Source organism: Girardinichthys multiradiatus, chromosome 10 (genome assembly GCF_021462225.1).
Source record: "Girardinichthys multiradiatus isolate DD_20200921_A chromosome 10, DD_fGirMul_XY1, whole genome shotgun sequence".
Taxonomy (NCBI): Eukaryota; Metazoa; Chordata; class Actinopteri; order Cyprinodontiformes; family Goodeidae; genus Girardinichthys; species Girardinichthys multiradiatus.
Genome location: NC_061803.1, coordinates 22,340,143 through 22,361,926, shown reverse-complemented (window position 1 = coordinate 22,361,926; position 21,784 = coordinate 22,340,143). Strand labels below are relative to the sequence as shown.

At 41.7% G+C, this 21,784-nt stretch overlaps 1 protein-coding gene across 3 annotated transcripts in view; it reads left to right on the top strand.

The window, feature by feature from the left end:
• The first annotated feature begins 9,152 nt into the window (after nucleotides 1-9,152).
• LOC124875096 (PH and SEC7 domain-containing protein 1-like) overlaps nucleotides 9,153-21,784 on the top strand; it is a 152,880-nt gene continuing 140,248 nt past the window's right edge. For all 3 annotated transcript variants that reach the window (XM_047376930.1, XM_047376928.1, XM_047376931.1), the window contains exon 1: nucleotides 9,153-9,449. The gene's annotated coding sequence lies outside the window, so the exon portion shown is untranslated. The remainder of the gene's footprint in view (nucleotides 9,450-21,784) is intronic.

Sequence of the window (21,784 nt, the reverse complement as noted above, 5' to 3'; positions counted from 1 at the left end):
AGTTTTGTTCAGATAGTTTCTTAAAGTTTTAAGCTGTTCTAATAAATTTCAATATTGTTTTTGTCACCAATGTATTTTATTTCCATTTGACCTAACCAATACATCAACTTCATTTAAATTTCTAAACACAGTTTATTTTGAAAATTACAACTAGCATTTTAAACAGAATGTGGAAAAAAAGAACATTCAAACAGATCAAGATTACAAGACAAAAGGCATAAAATAAAACTCGTACTCGTCGTCTTCCGCTTATCCAGGACCGGGTCGCGGGGGCAGCAGACTCAGAAGAGACGCCCAGACGTCCCTCTCTCCAGACACCTCCTCCAGCTCCTCCGGGGGGAGCCCAAGGCGTTCCCAGGCCAGCCGAGAGACATAGTCCCTCCAGCGTATCCTGGGCCGTCCCCTGGGCCTCCTCCCGGTGGGACGTGCCTGGAACACCTCCCAAGGAAGGCGTCCAGGAGGCATCTGGTATAGATGCCCGAGCCACCTCAACTGGCTCCTCTTGATGTGGAGGAGCAGCGGCTCTACTCCGAGCCCCTCCCAGATGGCCGAGCTATCTCTAAGGGAGTGCCCGGCCACCCTACGGAGGAAGCTCATTTCAGCCGCTTGTATCCGGGATCTCGTTCTTTCGGTCATGACCCAAAGTTCATGGCCATAGGTGAGGGTAGGAACGTAGACCGACCGGTAAATCGAGAGCTTTGCTTTTCGACTCAGCTCTCTCTTCACCACAACGGACCGGCACAGTGCCCCCATTACTGCGGCAGCCGCACCGATCCGTCTGTCGATCTCCCGCTCCATTCTTCCCTCACTCGTGAACAAGACCCCGAGATACTTAAACTCCTCCACTTGAGGCAGGAACTCCCCTCCAACCTGAAGAGGACAAGCCACCCTTTTCCGGTCGAGAACCATGGCCTCGGACTTGGAGGAGCTGATCCTCATCCCAGCCGCTTCACACTTGGCTGCGAACCGCCACAGCGCATGCTGTAGGTCTTGGCTAGAGGGCGCCAGCAGGACCACGTCATCCGCAAAAAGAAGAGACGAAATCCACTGGTCGCCAAACCAGACCCCCTCCGGTCCTTGGCAGCGCCTAGAAATCCTGTCCATAAAAGTTATGAACAGGACCGGCGACAAAGGGCAGCCCTGCCAGAGTCCAACATGCACCGGGAACAGGTCCGACTTAGTGCCGGCAATGCGGACCAAACTCCTGCTCCGCTCGTACAGGGACCGGATGGCCCCTAATAAAGGGCCCCCGATTCCATACTCCTGGAGCTCCCCCTACAGGGCATCACGAGGGACACAGTTGAATGCTTTCTCCAGGTCCACAAAACACATGTATATATATATATATATATACATATATATATATACACATGTATATATATATATGTATATAAATATATATATATATATATACATATATATATATATATACACATATACATATATACACTACTGAAAAAAAATAAAGGGAACACTTAAACAACACAATATAATTCCAAGTAAATCAAACTTCTGTGAAATCAAACTGTCCACTTAGGAAGCAACACTGATTGACAATCAATTTCACAGCTGTTGTGCAACTGGAATAGACAACAGGGGGAGATGTTTGGCGATTAGCAAGACACACTCAATAAAGGAGTAGTTCTGCAGGTGGGGACCACAGACCACTTCTCAGTACCTATGCTTTCTGGCTGATGTTTTGGTCACTTTTGAATGTTGGTGGTGCTTTCACACCCGTGGTAGCATGAGACGGACTCTACAACCCACACAAGTGGCTCAAGTAGTGCAGCTCAATGTACGGCAAGATGAAAAATGTACGTGGATTTGTTTTGTACGCTGGATGGATCCAGCCCCTGAATTGGGACACACCCTCGGCCTGCACATGGATCCTCCTTCTTCCTGTATATTGACCAATAGGAGAGGAGCTGGATAGAAGAAGGCAGCCCTCATCATTTGCATAATGAAGCAGAAATGCATACGGTAAAGGAAGAAGAGAGACGAGGAAATGTCAAAAGAACAAAGGCATGTGTAAGGAAAAGGAAAAAGAAAACATTTACATTTCTTGATGAAAACGCATGTCTAATGAAAACGAAAAAGAAAACATTTACATTTCTTGATGAAAACGCATGTGTATGGAAAAGGAAAAACAAAACATTTACATTTCTTGATGAAAAACGCATGTGTAAGGAAAAGGAAAAAGAAAACATTTACATTTCTTAATGAAAACGCATGTGTAAGGAAAAGGAAAAACAAAACATTTACATTTCTTGATGAAAAATGCATGTGTAAGGAAAAGGAAAAAGAAAACATTTACATTTCTTGATGAAAACGCATGTCTAATGAAAACGAAAAAGAAAACATTTACATTTCTTGATGAAAACGCATGTGTATGGAAAAGGAAAAAGAAAACATTTACATTTCTTGATGAAAACGCATGTCTAATGAAAACGAAAAAGAAAACATTTACATTTCTTGATGAAAACGCATGTGTATGGAAAAGGAAAAACAAAACATTTACATTTCTTGATGAAAAACGCATGTGTAAGGAAAAGGAAAAAGAAAACATTTACATTTCTTAATGAAAATGCATGTGTAAGGAAAAGGAAAAACAAAACATTTACATTTCTTGATGAAAAGGCATGTGTAAGGAAAAGGAAAAACAAAACATTTACATTTCTTGATGAAAAGGCATGTGTAAGGAAAAGGAAAAACAAAATATATATATTTCTGCTTTTATTTTTAATTTTGTCAGGATCGGTACTCCATACCAAACTGCAGTAAAAACCTTAAAAAAGAAGTTTTTGAACATGAAAACGTAAACAAAGGCTTCAAATATGAACATGTAATGGTCAAATTAAAATACAGTAAAACATGAAAATATAAAACCATTTCCCATGAAAACCTGTATATTTAAACAGTTTCTTTGTTCATTTTGTTGACAATTCAAAACAAATAAACCTAAAATATAACCCAAAGTAAAACAGCAAGAAAATTTTCCTCATGTATGCAGGTGTATATATACACATATACATATATACACTGCTGAAAAAAATAAAGGGAACACTTAAACAACACAATATAACTCCAAGTAAATCAAACTTCTGTGAAATCAAACTGTCCACTTAGGAAGCAACACTAATTGACAATCAATTTCACAGCTGTTGTGCAAATAGAATAGACAACAGGGGGAAATGTTTGGCGATTAGCAAGACACACTCAATAAAGGAGTGGTTCTGCAGGTGGGGACCACAGACCACTTCTCAGTACCGATGCTTTCTTGCTGATGTTTTGGTCACTTTTGAATGTTGGTGGTGCTTTCACACCCGTGGTAGCATGAGACGGACTCTACAACCCACACAAGTGGCTCAAGTAGTGCAGCTCAATGTACGGCAAGATGAAAAATGTACGTGGATTTGTTTTGTTTTGCTGGATGTATCCAGCCCCTGAACTGGGACACACCCTCGGCCTGCACATGGATCCTCCTTCTTCCTGTATATTGACCAATAGGAGAGGAGCTGGATAGAAGAAGGCAGCCCTCATCTTTTGCATAATGAAGCAGAAATGCATACGGTAAAGGAAAAAGAGAGACGAGGAAATGTCAAAAGAACAAAGGCATGTGTAAGGAAAAGGAAAAAGAAAACATTTACATTTCTTGATGAAAACGCATGTCTAATGAAAACGAAAAAGAAAACATTTACATTTCTTGATGAAAACGCATGTGTAAGGAAAAGGAAAAACAAAACATTTACATTTCTTGATGAAAAACGCATGTGTAAGGAAAAGGAAAAACAAAACATTTACATTTCTTAATGAAAACGCATGTGTAAGGAAAAGGAAAAACAAAACATTTACATTTCTTGATGAGAAACGCATGTGTAAGGAAAAGGAAAAACAAAACATTTACATTTCTTGATGAGAAACGCATGTGTAAGGAAAAGGAAAAACAAAATATATATATTTCTGCTTTTATTTTTAATTTTGTCAGGATCAGTCCTCCTTAGTTTGGATTTACAGTGTGTTTTTTGACCCAAAAAAGTCGATTAAAGTGGTAAAAAATCTATTGACTCATATAGGTGAAGTTGATACATTGATATAGTAAAAACAAATGTGGCATATAACGATAAAAATCAACAATATAAAAAAATAAATAAATAAATAGGTTCAAACCTTTTAGGGTTAATCAGCTGTAATTAAAACTCTGAAGTCAAGTCACACCTGACTTGGATCATTCCTGGTTTATTAAGTAGCTAAGGAACGGTTTGTGACTATATCATTGTATTCTTTTTCTGAAAACAAGGAGGATAAGTTCAGATGCTTTTTGGCAAATGGACCAGCTTAGATTGAGTTGAGCATGAAAGCTGTGGAAAGCCTAGTCAGAGCTAGCTTGGAAATTTTCCACACTGCGGAGACACACTTTTCATAAAAGGTTTGAATATGTCTGAATTTGTGCATTGCAGAAAATCCATTTCAAATAATGCAGACCAAGTGTGCTGTTTAAGTATTTAACAGTTGAAACTAGAACTGTATTTCTTTTACCTAAAGCGCCCAATTGGAAGCGGTTAATCGGATGCTAACTTTAGCATCATCATATCCTCTAATTTATGATTGCTCCTAACTGATCCTAGTTAGGCAAACATAGCAGAATTTACTTATAAAATGTATTATACAGACATTAACAAAGTTAACACATTGATCACAGTCTAACTACATCTATTCTGGTTAATGGTACAATAGATGCACGGCTAATGAAGCATCTTTGGTCCCCGCTTTTTCACCTTAACTCGCTGAAAGTGACCCTTCCTGAATGGGAACACAGTTCATGGTGCTCGAGTTGAAGATGTTCACACTTCTCAGTAGTGCTTTGATGGATGGTGAGCTCTGGTAGAAGATCAGCATCAGCTTTATTGCCAGGTTTGTGCACACAAACAAGGATTTTGTCTATGATAGACTTTGCTCTCAGTGAAGATTTTTTTTTTTTTAATGTAATATGGTATAAAAAATACCTTTTTAAATGCATATATATATATACACAAGTGACTTTACAAGAGCAGATGATGTGGGATCAGTCCCAAGTATGCATGGTGTTCTGGAGCTCTGACTGTTAAGTGTTCATCAGAGAAACAGCCTCGGGGAAGAAACTGATAATGATAATAGAGATCACAAATTCTTGTAATAGACTATAATTATTAAGAATAAACTACTGTAATTTTTAAAGACATCAGTATAAAAAAGGTAAGTAGTAACAATAAAACATTGTGGCACATTGGATAACCATTGCATTTCTTTTGTATTCTACATTGTGAATTATGTCAAATTGCAGCTGACCGAGTGTTCATGCAGGAGGGAAAAAATATTGTAATTGTGGTCATGTTTCTGGAGAAAATATAGTATAACAGAACCCTTTGGTAATTAAATAAATCACTATTTTTTTTATAAAACTATTCCATATACTGGCAATTAGCAAGTTTTGGAATAATATTCATTAATATGAGGTTAAAATCAAATCAAAGGAAAAGTGGTCTCCACAAGTCTGTGCCTCCTAATAGAAAGCTTCTAGAGGAGGCTGTTCTCTGGAGAAGCTGTAGTTCTGATGTTCCACCACAAACTACAGGTAACTCTTCCTGCAGGCTGAATGCTCTGTGGCCTTTAGCCTCAGTCTAACTGAGTGATAATTTGTTACTATGCTTTTTGAGTCTGTCTTTTCTTCATTAAAATGGAATAAATTCTGACTCATTCACTGATAGATATTTTGGAGAGGGTTTCACTCCTGCACCCCAACAGTACAACGTTTCTCTTCAGGCTGTGACCACTGAGAAGGTCTCACAAGCCCAGGAAAAAAAAAACGGTTCATGAACTTAAAATCTCATCCGATTTCCAAGTACAAACAGATTGCAGGATAAATATACCATTGCGTTGGGTCACTTCCAGGTCTTTTATGGAGAACAAGAAAAAGCTACCTTCAAAATAAAACCCCAGATATTTTAAATTGTTAAGACAAAATCAAAGCTGATTCAGAGTAGTTCATTTTAGTGAGTTATCCTGAGGGGTCAAAATATTCATGTTAGACAGGTGGTAGCTTAACATGACTGATATCAGTGGGGCGTCTGAGCTCCTATTCTCTGTTATCAATTAACTTCAATACAATATGTGTACATTTTCCAAACGAACTTCCTTTTCATTTTAAAATGTACTGATGTGTTTCAACAAACACCTTTTTATGTATGTCATGTCCTATTGTCTCTAAAAGCTTTTTAAATTCTCCTTATAGCAAGATGAGTTAAACCAAATGATCACAGTAGATTTGATATATTACTGTATCATTAATATAATGAATAATTTAGGTGTCAACACTGACACCTGGTGGTCCTCCATCCATCCATCCACCCATTGTCTTCCGCTTATCCGGGGTCGGGTCACAGAGGCAGCAGCCTAAGCAGAGAGACCCAGACTTCCCTCTCCCCAGCCACTTGGGCCAGCTCGTCTGGGGGAATCCCAAGGTGTTCCCAGGCCAGCCGAGAAACATTGTCCCTCCAGCGTGTCGTGGGTCTTCCTCTGGGCCCCCTCCCGGTGGCACGTGCCCAACACATCTCATCAGGGAGGTTTCCAGGAGGCATCCTAAGTAGATGCCCGAGCCACCTCAATTGGCTTCTCTCGACGTGGAGAAGCAGCAGCTCTACTCTGAGTCTCTCCCGGTGACCGAGCTTTTCACCCTATCTCAAAGGGAGAGCCCAGACACTGCGGAGGAAACTCATTTCAGCCACTTGTTTCCGTGATCTTATTCGGTCTTATTCGGTCACGCCCCAAAGCTCATGACCATAGATGAGGGTAGGAACGTAGATCCACCGGTAAATCGAGAGCTTTGCTTTTTGACTCAGCTCTCTCTTCACCACTACAGACCGGTACAGCGCCCGCATCACTGCTGATGCAGCACCAATCTGTCTATCGATCTCCCGGTCCATTTTTCCCTCATTCGTGAACAAGACCCCAAGATACTTGAACTTCTCCACTTGAGGCAGGACCTCCCCCCGACCCATAGGAGGTACTCTACCCTTTTCCGGCTCAAACCTTGGACTTGGAGGCACTGATTCTCATCCCGGCCGCTTCACACTCAGCTGCGAATTGCTCCAGTGAGAGCTGTAGATCACGAGCTGATGAAGCCATTAGGATCAAATCATCCGCAAAAAGCAGAGAAACCATCCTACGGCCACCAAAACAGATACCCTCAACACCTTGGCTGCGCCTAAAAATTCTGTCCATAAAAGTTATGAACAGAATCGGTGACAAAGTGCAACCTTGGCGAAGTCCAACCCTCACCGGAAAAGAGTCCGACTTACTGCCGGCAATGCGGACCAGAGCTGGTCCAGTGTTCCACTGCCAGGACGAAAACCACACTGCTCTTCTTGAATCCGAGGTTCAACTATTCTACGGACCCTCCTCTCCAGAACCCCTAAATAGACCTTACCAGGGAGGCTTAAGAGTGTGACTCCCCTATAGTTGGAACACACTCTACGGTCCCCTTTTTTGAATAGGGGGACCACCACCCGGGTCTGCCAATCCAGTGTAACTGCCCCGATGTCCATGTGATGCTGCCGAGTCGCGTTAGCCAACACAACCCTACAAAGTCCAGAGCCTTAAGGAACTCCGGGTGAATCTCATCTACCCCCGGGGCCTTACCACAGAGGACCTTTTTAATCACCTCATTGACCTCAGCACCAGAGATTGGAGAGGCCGCCCCAGGCTCCTCTTCCTCAGTGGAAGACATGCCGGTGGGATTGAGGAGGTCTTCAAAGTACTCTGCCCACCAACCCACAACGTCCCGAGTTGAGGTCAACAGCACATCCTCCCCACTGTAAACAGTGTTGGTGGTGTACCTCTTCCCCACCTGAGACGCCGGATGGTGGACCAGAATCGCCTCGAAGCCGTACATAAGTCGTTTTCCATGGCCTCTTCGAACTCCTCCTATGCCCGAGTTTTTGCCTCAGCAACCACCCGAGCCGCATGCTGGCTGGACTGCCGGTACCCATTAGCTGCTTCCATAGTCCCACAGGCCAAAAAAACCCGATAGGACTCCTTCAACCTGACAGCATCCCTCACCAGTGGTGTTCAGAGATGTGACATTCCACATGCCAAGAGCCAGCGTCTGCAGCCGAGGATCAGACCGCCAAGGTATCTGCCTTCGGCCGCCACCCATACCACATTGCACCTGACCCCTTTGGCCCCTCCCACGGGTGGTGAGCCCATTGGAAGTGGGACCCACGTTTCCTCTTTGGGCTGTGCCTGGCCTGGCTCCATAGGTGAAAGCCCGGCCACCAGCATGCCCCAAATCCGGGCCTGGCTCCAGAGTGGGGCCCCGGTAAACCGTGTCCAGGCAAGGGAACACTGTTTCCATTTATGGTAATCATCATAAGGGGTCTGTGGGCTGCGCTTTGTCTGATCCCTCACCTAGAACCTGTTTGCCTTGGGTGACCCTACCAGGGGCATAAAGCCCTTGACAACTTTTTTCAGTGTTTCTTTCATTGTTAAAATGAGCCAAAATGAGATATTACCAAAGTCACATAAATAGAAATGTCCTAGAAATGTCCTATTTCAATAAACTGAATTTGTTGAAAATTCAAATTTTAAATATGTTTTTAAAAATAAAAATATTAATGAGATGTAATTGCTGTTATGAGCTAGATAATACCTTAAGATTTACCTAATCTTAAGGTAAATTCCCCACCTCAATTGAACTAGTTCATGTCCGGTTGAAATTTTGCATAAGACAAAGTTTTGTAAAACATCTTGTCAACTGATGATGAATGGCATTGGTCCCTTGTCTTTTTTTATTTTTAAAATGCACTCTATGAAGATTGCCAGGAAGAAGCGTTATCAATTATTGAGCTAGGATAATGCCAGAAATGTATTGAGAGGACAGTGTGCTGTAGTGCCCAATGGGGTTAGGTGGAGGTGGGCCCTGAAAAATAAACTCTGCCCAGGGCCACATTAAACATTGGACCGGATCTGCCAATTGTAAAGATTGGTAAAACAATTCAAATGAAATACATATAAAAAATGCCGGGTCCAACAGTGTCCAAACAGTTGAAACTTGTATTTTTTTCAGCTCATATGAGGAAGCAGCAACTGGGCATGCCCAACCCGATGGAGATGAGGAGGAATAGAAGGCTGCGGTCAGAGTGCTGGAGTTTCTAACAGTAAAATACTGCCGATTAGCTGTCTTTTTTTTTTTTTTACTGCATCAAGTCCGTTTACACTTGACAGGAAGTGGACCGAACCTCCCTCCCTGCGACACACACCCGAACACGCACACGTCGTGACAGGAACGGCTAAATGTGGACCGCAGTGTTCTGACAGCCTGCAGCAGAGCGCGATGCAACAGCATCTCATCCTCCGTGGCACCGGGTAGCTGCTGCATATGCTGAGGCTCCAGAGACACGCAGCAGCGGGTTCTTGTAAGTAGGCTACACATCGCTCACTGCATGCCCCAGCATACGGCTCCATCTGTGGATTTTTATTTAAATATTTTTTTATTGGATGGTGTCGCTGCGCTTGCATAATTGAAACACCGAACCGTACCTGCAGAACACAGAACTGGCCCAAGAAAGGTCACACACGTCGCTCAAACAGCCATGTATGTAACGCATCTGTGCAGATCTCCACTCAAGTTTTGTCCTTGGCAGGCAAAGTTGGCGCTGCGTGGAGTGTTTTATCTAAGGTGAAAGCTTACGTGAGGAGATTATAAATAACACGGGGAGACGCATATCAATGCACATTTGCGACATTTGCCGCAAAACAAAGTTATGTGATTTTTGGATGATTTAAAAGCATTTTCATAAGCATATTTTTTAAATAAAATTAAATACTAAAAAGTGCAATGCATGATTTGTATTGTATGATCTTTATTTAGACGTCTATAGCAATTCATAGACAATATCATTATTAAACCGTGAACAAAACTTCATGAAATCAGTTTATTGTTAAAACAAATAGAGCGATGGGTCCAAATAAGACAGCAGAAGCAGGTTGTCTCTCCAGGGGCAAGAACAGGTGAACCTGAATCAATTTGATTGCCATCAAACCATTTATTCCAATTCTCCCCCTATTCATAAAGTTAAACCTGTAGACATTCATCACATAGTAATAAATTAACTTTGATGATTGCGGCTTGCAGCTAATGAAAAAATGAGTTACTAATACAGAAATGTAATGCTTTGGTCATAATACGGTACAATCACCGGCAAAAATGCTGTCTTGACATGAGCAGACTGTTATTGACAAACTCCACAAGGAAGGTAAACCACAAAATACATTTGTTGCTACAGAAGCTGGCTGTACAAAGAGTCCTATATGCATGTAAAATAATGGAAAGTTTGGTGGGAGCCAAGGGTTAAAAAAAGGTGTACGAGGAACAAGGATAATTGCAGTCTAAGAAGATTGTGAAGCAAAGCCCATTTAAGAGTTTGGGAGAAGTTCATAGTGTGTAGACTAGCCTACAGCTAGAGTCAGAGCTTCAAGAGCCACCACACACAGATATATCCAGGACATGGGCTACAGCTATCAAATTCATTGTGTTAATCTATTTCTTGACCAGAGAAGTGTTTTACCTGGACAAAGGACACCTGGACACTTGGCTGTTGCCGACGGGTCCAAGATCTTATTTTCAGATGAAAGTAAGTTTTGTATTTCATTTTAAGGTCGAAAGGAAGAGTGGAGAGGCATAGAAACACAGTTGTTCAATTTCTATCTTGTCATTGGCTGGTGTTGGCCGACTGTGTTTTATCAAGTCCACAGTCAACGCAGCCATCTACCAGGAAGTAATACAACTCTTCATGTCTCCCTCTGCTGGTAAGCTGATTATGGAGATACTTATTTCATTGTCCAGCAGGACTTGGTAGTTGTCCACACTGCAAAAATTACCAATACCTGGTTCATTAACCATGGTGTTACTGTGCTTGACTGACCAGCAAACTGGCCTGACTTAAACCGTATAGAGTATCTATGGAGTCAGGAGGAAGATAAGAGAAACTAGACCCAACATTGTGAACAAACTGAAGGTTGCTGTTTAATCAACCTAGGCTTCCTGATCACCTCAGCAGAGCCACAGGCTGATCTATTCCATTCCATGCCACATTGAAGCAGCAATTCATGCAATAGGAGCCCAGACCAAGTATTGAGTGCTTCTACTGTACATTACATGGCCATGCATACAAAACAGAATTTCGATTTTTCATTAGCTGCAAGCCATCAACTAAATTAACTGAAAAGACGCTTAAAATATATCTGTCTCTGTGTAATGGCTCTATGCATTACACACGTTTTGGATTTTGAATTGGATTACTGAAATGAACTTTTCAGTGTGGAAGATATTTTTAAGCTCTGAGGTTAGCCTGTTTTAGTTTCCTCAGGAAGAAGAGTCAGCTGCGTTCTCTTCACCTTGTTTAGAGTCCATGTAAGGTCCTCACATCTTGATGATCCTGGGAATTTGGAGGAACCTACTGTCCCCTCCTCTGCCCCACTGATGAAGAGTGGGTCATGCATGGTTCATCCATAACAGCCTCTGTGTTTGAGCTATTTAGGATGAGGCTATTGTCTAAACACCATTCAGTCCAATTTGGCACCTCCTGCTTGTAGTGTATCAATGTCACTGATGAGTCCTACAGTGGTGTCAAGAGCATATTGATTACCGTATTGGACAGGAAGATGAGACTACAGACCTGAATAAAGCTGTTCAACAGGGCTGAGCTGGGCACACAACCCTGCAGTTCTGCTGTGTTAAGGATTCTGCTAGAAGACATCAGGTTCTGAAATCTATTAAATCATCCTGACGTGTGTTTGGTTAAACCAGGTCGGACGGGGCTGCGAGAAGTGTCACGGTGATATCCTCTATAGATCTGTTCCTAGTTCTGCAGAAATAATGTTCTTGAAGTTGTATAAGATCTTACTGTTGAAGTACTTTGTAATGACAGGGCAAGTGTAAGGGCAAGACGTTGGTGGTTATTAAGACAGGTGGCACTAGGAAATGTGGTGGCTCTGAGGATGCTAGGGTGTGATGTCGACCCTCTTCAAAGCTGACATCATATAATGCTAATAGAGGATGAGTGTCTGCTCCTGTTCTCTGCTCTAATAGTCTGTCAACGTTTTAATTCCTCTCCACAAGCTTAATTTAATCTTTTTTACCAGACCTGGGTGTGAAAAAAGATTCCACCTTACAGAAAAATGGCCTTAGGTTTCAGTTGCTGTGAAACTATCAAAAATCCATCCGTCCATTTTCTATACCCGCTTCTTCTGTACAGGGTCGTGAGGGAGCTGGTGCTTATCTCCAGCAATCTATGGGCGAGTGGCGGGGTACACCCTGGACAGATCGCCAGTCCATCGCAGGGCACACACACACCTAAAGGCAATTTAGAGAGACCAATTAACGTAACAGTCATATTTTTGGACTGTGGGAGGAAGCCAGAGTACCCAGAGAGAACCCTCGCGTGCACGGGGAGAACATGCATACTCCAAAAAAGACCCCGGGCCGGGAGTCAAACCAAGGACCTTCTTGCTGCTAGGCTACAGTGTTACCAACTGCACCATCGTGCAGCCCATGATCAAACATCATGAATGTTATTGTTTTCCTCCTCAGTCATATGAAAATGAATGTTTTTGTGATTTTGAACATTTAGTGGTTTAAAACTGCATCTCAAGTAATTATGTAGAAAACTACTGGCAAACCAGACAGCAGTTAAGGATATTCCTTTGTTCCACCTCTAAACATGGATTGAACTAAAACACAAATCCGGCCTCTCCATCATGTCTATGGGTCACAGTGACTCCCTGAGGAAACTGTAACTGCTGCTGTTTTCTACACTGCAGATGAATACACTTATGCCACTGTTTTGTTTTTATTTCTGTTGTAGTCGTGGTCACATTTATTGTGATAACGCTTGTAACTGCCAACAGGGGGAATGTTTTTTTTTTTCAATTCACTCAAATGAAGAGACTAGATTCAGTTCGTTAGTGTTTTTTCTATGTTGGGGTGTAAAAATGACGAAAGAACAAAATCATATACTTCTATAGACAGGCCTGCTAATTCTTAAAGTGGAATTAAACCCGATGTAAAAGTATAACCCTGCCCCTAGAGAAACTTAGAAAAATGCCACCAAAGTAGGCATTGCCAAGAGGCACAGAGTGGCACGGCCAAGTGTGCGGGATGAGCTGAGGGGGTTAAGCGGGGGTGTGATCTGGAGGACGAGCGAATGTGGCAGCTAGCTTAATCTGACATATTGAAACATGGACAGTAACCAGAGAGACGCTGGTAGTTTCGCCGCGGATTGGTCCTTAAAAGTGGAGAATTTTTCACTCCCTCGTTACCAGAGTTTGAGGGAGGCTTTGTGGAGTCCAATTTATACAGTTTATTTGCAAAAATAAAGTTGATTTGGGGTTTGGTTCCACTTTAATGGAAGTTGGATTTGATTGTCAGTCAGTGGCGCAGTTGGTAGCACTGTTGCCTTGCAGCAAGAAGGTCCTGGGTTCAATTCCTGACCAGGGGTCTTTCTGCATGGAGTTTGCATGTTCTCCCCGTGCTTGTGTGGGTTCTCACTGGGTACTCTGGCTTCCTTCCAAAGACATGCCTATTAGGTTAATTGGTCACTCTAAATTGCCCTTAGATGTATGAATGAATGAGTGCGTGTGCTTGGTTGTTTTTGTGTTACCCTGCGATGGACTGGTGACCTGTCCAGGGTGAACCCTGCCTCTCGCCCATAGACTGCTGGAGATAGGCACCAGCTCCCCTGCGACCCACTATGGAATAAGTGGTAGAAAATGACTGATTGGTTTGTGGTTTTCACCAATTAAAATAAACAGATTAGTTTATTTGTTGGAGAATAATTTTTTACTAAAACATTTTCTATTTGTTGTTTCTGGGAAAAGAAACTGTCAATATGCCCTTATTTTTACAGATGTCTCCATCCAAATGTGCTCTATTATTATGGAATAATTTTGTACTTTATTGCTTAAAGGACCGAGTTTGGCCCAAACCTGCGCTGTCAGACAGATGGCCTTGCAATTAACTCTAACACATTTTAGTATACAGAGGTGTTCATGGTCGACTTGGTGACTGCAAGGTGCCGGGGTCCTGTGGCTGCAAAATGCGCCCAAATCATCAGCCCCCAGCCATTGTACTTCGATATGACTTGTTTGTGCTTATTTGCTGAGGTTGGTTTTGCCAAAAATTATGTTGTGGAATATGGCAGAACATCTCTACTTTAGACTTATCTTTCCAAAGGACATTGTTCTAGAAGTGCAGTCTTAAATGTGTAACTTTGCAAACCTAATGCTTCCATATCCTTATTAGACAGAGTACTGCATTTGTTCAGTCTTTTTCTAATTGTTTTGTTATAACCTTTAACATTAAACATGCCAACTGAAGCTTGCAGAGTCTAGGATGGTTCTTTTCAAAGTTTTGTAGTTCTCTGAGCATTGCATGGTGAGGCCTTGGGGTGCATTTACTGGGAAGTCTACTGGAAAGATTGGCAGCGGTCTTAAATGTTTTTCATTAAATTAATGAATAATTTTTCTCTCTGTAGATTGCTGAACATCATATTGTTTGGAAATGACCTAATTTTCCTTTCAACAGTTATGTGCAGCTTCAGTGGTTTCTATTGGGTCAGTGCTGACATCTTTGTATCTTGGCATTGTGTTAACACACACTTGTATGAGGCTAATGATGCCAAATCTTGAAATGATCTAAACGACTCCCTAGTTCAATGTGAAGTTATTTTCTCACCTGCATTGCATTAAGTCCCAGTAATTTAGAAACATCAAAGTTCTGTTTAGCTTACTCTGTAATATCACCGTCCGTCCGTCCATCCATCCATCCGCCCATAGTCTTTTACTTACCTGAGATCCCATCTTCACTCCTCATGTGCATTAGTAAGCTATGGAAGCCATCCATTACTAGATACTTACCCTCGCAGATAAGGAGATACTCTGACTCAGTGTTCTAGCTATCACAAACTGGCCCATGTCAAACTTGCTCAAATTCTTATGCTTGTAAATTTTCCCTGTCTACAACACATCAGATTTGAGGACTAAATGTTATTTTGCTGCCTAATACCACTTACAGGTGCAACCATAAAGGGATAATCAGTGTTATTTACTTCACCTGTCAGTGGTTGTAAAGTTATGCTTCATCTGTGAATTTCCTCTTCTCAATTAACCATCAGTTTTTACTTCACGGGTTGATGTCTAACTCTAAAAGCAGTTTTATTAGACAAAAATACATAAAGACACAAAGTAAATGTTTTTATTTGAGGTTGATTAATGCTGCAAAAACAAGTTCACTGAAGGAAGCTTAGTGCATTTGATGGGGATGAAATGTGATTATTATAAAAAAGCAGAATGCGCACAGATGTGAAGATGTTTTGATGGCCTGATTTAAGGCTGCAGTACCAACACAGTTAGCTCTAACAGTGTTTGGATTTCCATTTGTTATTGATCGATTGAGATGCCAAGCCATCCGTTTTTGCAGAGAAGCAGCATTAGTGACCAGAGATGTCTTGAATAGCTGTTTCTCTCCCACTCTTTGCTTCCGCCCACCATGATTTATTTTTTTCATCACTCTCTCAACTTTTGGTTGCTTTTTTTCTCTCCCAGCTTTAAAGTAGCCAGTTAGGAGGTGTGTGATGTATTTTCTGTTCAGGAACACAAATTCATAGATGTGTCATTGGGAGTATTTAGAAGGTTAGAGTTCTGCCAGTAGACGGGGCTGTTTAGTGTTTAGATAAGATACAGCTTGTGCAACGGTGGCAAGCATTAGCATTAGACAATCCTGCTGTGTTTCCTTGTAATAATTGGCCATCCGCCGCAAGCTGCTCCAATCTGTGAGGTTCTCTCTATGTGCTGACTGTGGTGCAGATGGAGCACTTTCAGCAGCCTGGACCATGTGTGATTAATGAAACATAAATCTGTTGCAGAGGCGCTTTTCTCCTCGTTACTTGCTGTAAACGCTTTCCCGTTTTGTCACTTGGGTCTCTCAGTAACAGTCTGGTATCGGTGTGGGGATTATTCTTGGTTGTTGGGTAACATTGTTGTGTCAGGAATTGATTTTTTTCTCATGCTCAATAACCCATGTCCTACTAAGGTGTCCAACAGCAAGTAATTCATACTTGGGACTGGGTAGAAGAATTACATAAATAAAATTTAAATAATTTGACTTCCTTGATTTGACATACATATTTTGAACAGAAATTTTGAAAATGTGACTCAGGGACACACAGGACAAAAAGATCATTTGTCCCGATGGAGCTGAAAAAACTTCTCTACTATCCATGACTTTATATCTAAAGCACAATTAAAATGTGCATCAAGAGACACAACAATATACAGTTGTGTGTTATCAGCATAGCTATAAACATTTGTGCCCTGTCTCCTAAAAACACACCAATAGTCACATATTTACATTGAAAAATATAGGACCTAAAGTTGAGCCTATTTCCCAAATTAATTATTTTCTTTCAGTGATAGATGAATTTGAACACTTATGGACAGATTCCTGTCTGTTCTAGTTAAAACTAAAAAGCAGCAATTAATCTGACTGCTGCTACAGTAAGACATGGTCCCCTAATATCTATCTCTTTGGCTGAACCTTAGTTTGGATTTAAAATGGGCTGTTAATGCACTCAAATCCAAATTAATCAATTTAAATACATGTAACAACATTTAGCACATGGTCATCAGTCTGGTGTGTTTTTTTTTTTTTTTTGATGGACAAGAGTTTTTGGGTCTGTGTGTGTCTTTGAACAGAGTGGAGCCTGTTAGTAGCAATGTCTGAGACAGGAGTTGTCACAAGGCCCTGATAAGCAAATGAGAAGCTGTTTGTGGTGTAACTATGGCAAAGAGTTGGGAAAAAATAATATTTTATTTTACCAAATTTAGACCTTATTTAATTCAATTCAATTCAATTCAAAAATACTTAATTAATCCCAAAGGGAAATTAAATGTTGTTATAGCTCATATTATGAAGGTTTCCTCAAAGAGCCGTTGTAGATGCTGATGGCTGTGGGCAGGAAGGATCTCCTGTAGCGCTCCGTCTTACAGCAGATCTGAAGAAGCCTCTGACTGAAGACACTCTGTTGTTGTAGGACAGTCTCATGAAGAGGATGCTCAGGGTTCTCCATAATGTTCTTCATTTTATGAAGAATCCGTCTTTCCACAATGATCTCCAGAGGTTCCAGAGGAGTCCCCAGAACAGAGCCAGCCTTTTTTATCAGCTTGTTGATCTTTTTTAAGTCCCTGGCTCTGATGCTGCTTCCCCAGCAGATGATGGCAGAAGAGATCACACTTTCCACAACAGACTGATAGAAGATTTGTAGCATCTTGCTGCAAACACCAAAGGACCTAAGCTTCCTCAAGAAGTACAGTCTGCTCTGTCCCTGCTTGTAGATGGCTTCACAGTTGCATCTCCAATCTAGTCTGTTGTCCAGGTGAATACCGAGGTATTTATACTCCTCCACCACCTCCACTTATTCTCCCATGATAGAAATAGTTTTTGACTTATTCTTATTTCTCTTAAAATCTACAATCATCTCCTTTGTTTTAGTTATGTTCAAAATGAGATGATTGTTTCCACACCATGCCACAAAGCGGTCCACCACCTTCCTGTACTCAGCTTCTTGTCCATCTCTGATCCACCCCACAACTGCAGAATCATCCGAGTATTTCTGCATATGACAGGAGTCTGTCTTGTACTGGAAGTCTGAGGTGTACAGAGTGAAAAGGAATGGTGAGAGTACCGTCCCCTGTGGTGCTCCTGTGCTGCTGACTACCTGGTTAGACACACAACCCTTCAGTCTCACAAACTGTGGTCTGTTTGTCAGGTAGTCTTTGATCCAGGAGATTGTTGAGGCCTCCACCTGAGTCTTCTGGAGTTTCTGACAAAGCAAATCAGACAGGGCTGTGTTAAATGCACTGGATAAATCAAAAAACATGATCCTCACAGTGCTGCTGGATTTGTCCTGATGACAGTGGGTTTGTTGAAGCAGATGTATGATGGCATCTTCAACTCCAACTCCACAGCGATAAGCAAACTGAAGGGGGTCCTGATGGTTTACTGTTTGCTTACTCAGGTGGGCCAACAGAAGTCTCTCTAGGACCTTCATGATGTGAGATGTCAGGGCAACAGGTCTATAGTCATTGAGGACTGATGGGTGAGTTTTCCTTGGTACCGGAACAAGACAGGAGGTTTTCCACAACAGCGGAACCTTCTTCTGGGCCAGGCTAAAGTTGAAGAGGTGCTGCACAATCCCACAGAGCTGCTCTGCACAGGCCTTCAGGACTCTAGGGCTGACATTATCTGGACCTGCAGCCTTATTCCTATTCAGTCTCTCCAGTTGTCTCTTCACCTGACTTCTTGAGACACACAGGTGGAAGGGGGAAGCAAGGGAAACATCAGCATCTTCTGATATGGTTGAAGGCAAACATGTAGAAGCAGAAGGGTCTAGGGCTGAGGTGGAAGATAAAAAATGTGAGGTGTTACTGGACAGCTGTGGGTCCTGTGGGTCAAAGGAAGATGGAATGTCTGTTTGGCTGTGAGCAGGAGAGGAGGACGCGAAGCTTGTTTCTGAACTGAACCTATTGAAGAATGTGTTCAGTTCATTGGCTCTGTCCAGACCTCCATCTGCCTGATCTTCTTTCTGCTTGAAGCCTGTGATCTTCTTCATCTCTGTCCACACATCTCTGATATTGTTTTGCTGGAGCTTGCTCTCTAGCTTCTTCTTGTACACCTCCTTGCTGTCTCTTATCTTGACTTTAAGTTGCTTTTGTATAATCCTCAATAATTCTCTGTCTCCCTCTCTGAAGGCTCTTTTTTTCTCAGGTCCTTCAGGTCACTGGTGATCCAAGGTTTGTTATTGGGGAAGCATCTCACGGTTCTGGTGGGGATGATGTTATCCACGCAGAAGTTTATATAGTCGGTTACACACTCAGTCATGGCATTGATGTCCTCTCCATGTGGCTGGCACAGTGCGTCCCAGTCTGTACCCTCAAAGCAACCTTGCAGAGCTTCTTCAGCTTCCTGTGACCATTTTCTCACAGTCCTCTTTATTACAGGTTGCCTTTGAACAAGGGGCTTATATTTCGAGCAGAGAAAAACAACATTGTGATCTGATTTGCCTAGAGGAGGTCTTATTGTAGAGATGTATGAGTCCTTGACATTTGCATAAAACAAATCCAATGTTTTGTTTTCTCTGGTAGAGCAGCTAACAAATTGTTGAAACGTTGGAAGTGTAGCAGAGACTGAAGCATGGTTAAAATCACCAGAAATTGCCACAAAAGCATTGGGGTTTTGTGTCTGTAGCTTAGCAACAACTGAGCTGATGGCATCACATGCAGTGTCAGCAACAGCGGAAGGTGGAACGTAAACTGTTGTCAAAATAACACTGGTGAACTCTCTGGGTAAATAATATGGATGAAAACTTACTGCCAACAGTTCAATATCTGGACTGCAGAGATGACACTTCACAGTAACATGTCCTGGATTACACCATCTGTTGTTCACAAGTACTGCCAGTCCACCTCCTTTACATTTGCCGCTCCTCTTTAAATCTCTGTCTGCTCGTATGGTTAAAAAGCCCGGCAGAGAGACACTGGAGTCGGGGATATGATCCTGCAGCCATGTCTCAGTAAAACACAGCCCGGTACTCTGGCTGGGTCCATTGTAGGGCTTGGAGTTCATCCAACTTGTTTCCCAACGATCTCACATTGCCCATCAAAATCGACGGACGAGATGGTTTGAACTTCCTCCTTCTCTCTCTTCTCTTAGCTCCTGCTCTGCATCCACGGCGTCTCCTTTTCAACTCATCAGGGATTTGGGGTTGTAGCTGAAGTATTATTTGAGCTTTTGAGATATTAATCAGCTGCTCCCGGTTGTAAGAAACAACCCCATTGCCATGGCAATGCATCATAACAAATGTCCAAAAATAGAAAGTATTAAGAAAAATCCTCCAAGCTGCACAGCATCTGACACTGGAGTGGACAGTCATCCAAAAAAAAATCAACTGTATCCACCACAAGAGGAATAGTTCCCAAAAAAGAATAAATCAGAATCAAAAGTAACAGAGCTATTCCAACCTGCTGCCAACTTGAGCGGCGCAATTCTAGAAAAAAAAGCATCTGCTAGATAAACGTGTGCAGCTGCAGAGAATCAATAATGACTTTTGTCACAGTACTGATTCTTTGTATGTAATGTATTTCAACAAAACATAAATTATTTTGCGAGCCCAGCTTGTGTTTTATGATAAATTTGCTGTAAGGGCTAAACTTGGGTTCATCCTGTCAAAATCATTAACTCCAGATGTACCGCTCAAGTAGACTAAAAGGGTCAGAATCAAGTATAAGTTTTCTTGCACTTCACAGTTAATACTACTTTGTGTTGGCCAATCAGATTAAATCTCAGTTTTTAAAAAATGTTGTAGTGTGACAAAGATGAATGCCTATGAGGCACTGTACATTTATTTTTTGAAAGAGAACATAAAAGTAAAACATTCGAGGAAAATAAGTTAAACAATATATTTACTGATATCTTCAGCCCCAACTTAGGTGCACAAAGTACAAATATTAGGAAGGGCACATTTTTAAATGTTTCAGTTCTTCTCTTTTTTGTGTGGAGATGAACAACACCAAGCCTCAGTTCTTCACTTGTCACCCAACCAAGTTTATTTTTAAAACCTCATCAGTCTATGAGCTCCATTGTTCAATTCTCTTGGACTCTCAAGTTCACCCAAAAATATCAGCACTGGCTGATGGAATCAATCAGCCTAATCCGCTAATTCAATTGTCCTTAACCTTATTTGTCTAAAATAGAACAGCACAGTTGTCTTCTTGCAGCCTGACGAAAAATCACATCTTTAGGAAAGTTTCATCTGCATCTGCTGTAGGAGGGCTGACTCAGTTGAAAGGTTGGCTTAGAAGGACTTGTTGCAGTCTGCAAAGAGACAGGCTGCTGCTGATAAGCTGTTTTATCTCGTACCTCTAGAAGGCTGTGTGTGATCATGGTTTCTGAGTGACAGACTGCTAAATCTCAAGATAGGAACCCTTTATGTTTAAACTTCATATTTGAATAAACTCTATGGAAAACAAAAACATTTTTCCCACTGTCTGACAGTAACTCAGACTAAACATTTCTTTGTTTATTTCAGTTAGGATTACTAAGTACTAATATAATGCTAAATGCCAGAAAAATTAGAGATATTTTTTCAGAGACTTTTTAAAACAGCTTTCTTTGAATTCAGAAGTATGCCTTTAAACAAAAAGGCCAGATGAGGATGTAATGGATTTGTAAGCTTCTGAGTCACAAAATTCACAACATTTGAATTAAATGGAGGCACACCTGTGAATGTATTTCAAAATAAGACATCTGACACACTACGTCCTTGTATGAAGTCATGGTTTTAAAAAAAAAAAATCAGCCAAGAAAGCAGGTAGAGAATTGTGGACCTCTACAAGTCTGGTTCATCCATGAGTATGATTTCCAGATATCGGCATGTAGGCTATGGATTAAAACATGGATGAACTTTACACAATCTAAGGCCGGAACCTTTGAAAAAAAACACATTAAGCGACTTCCAGCATGGCCCAGGAACAGAAGGAGTCAGAGCTGGAATCCCTGAGCGAGCGAAAAGGCATAACTCTTCAACTTGGATCCAAAGTGACTACGATCTGACGCGTGACTTTTTTTTCTGAGGCCTACAGAAGCTACCTGATTTCCAGAGAGCTCCCAGCAGAAACATTGTCTCTAATTGTAGCG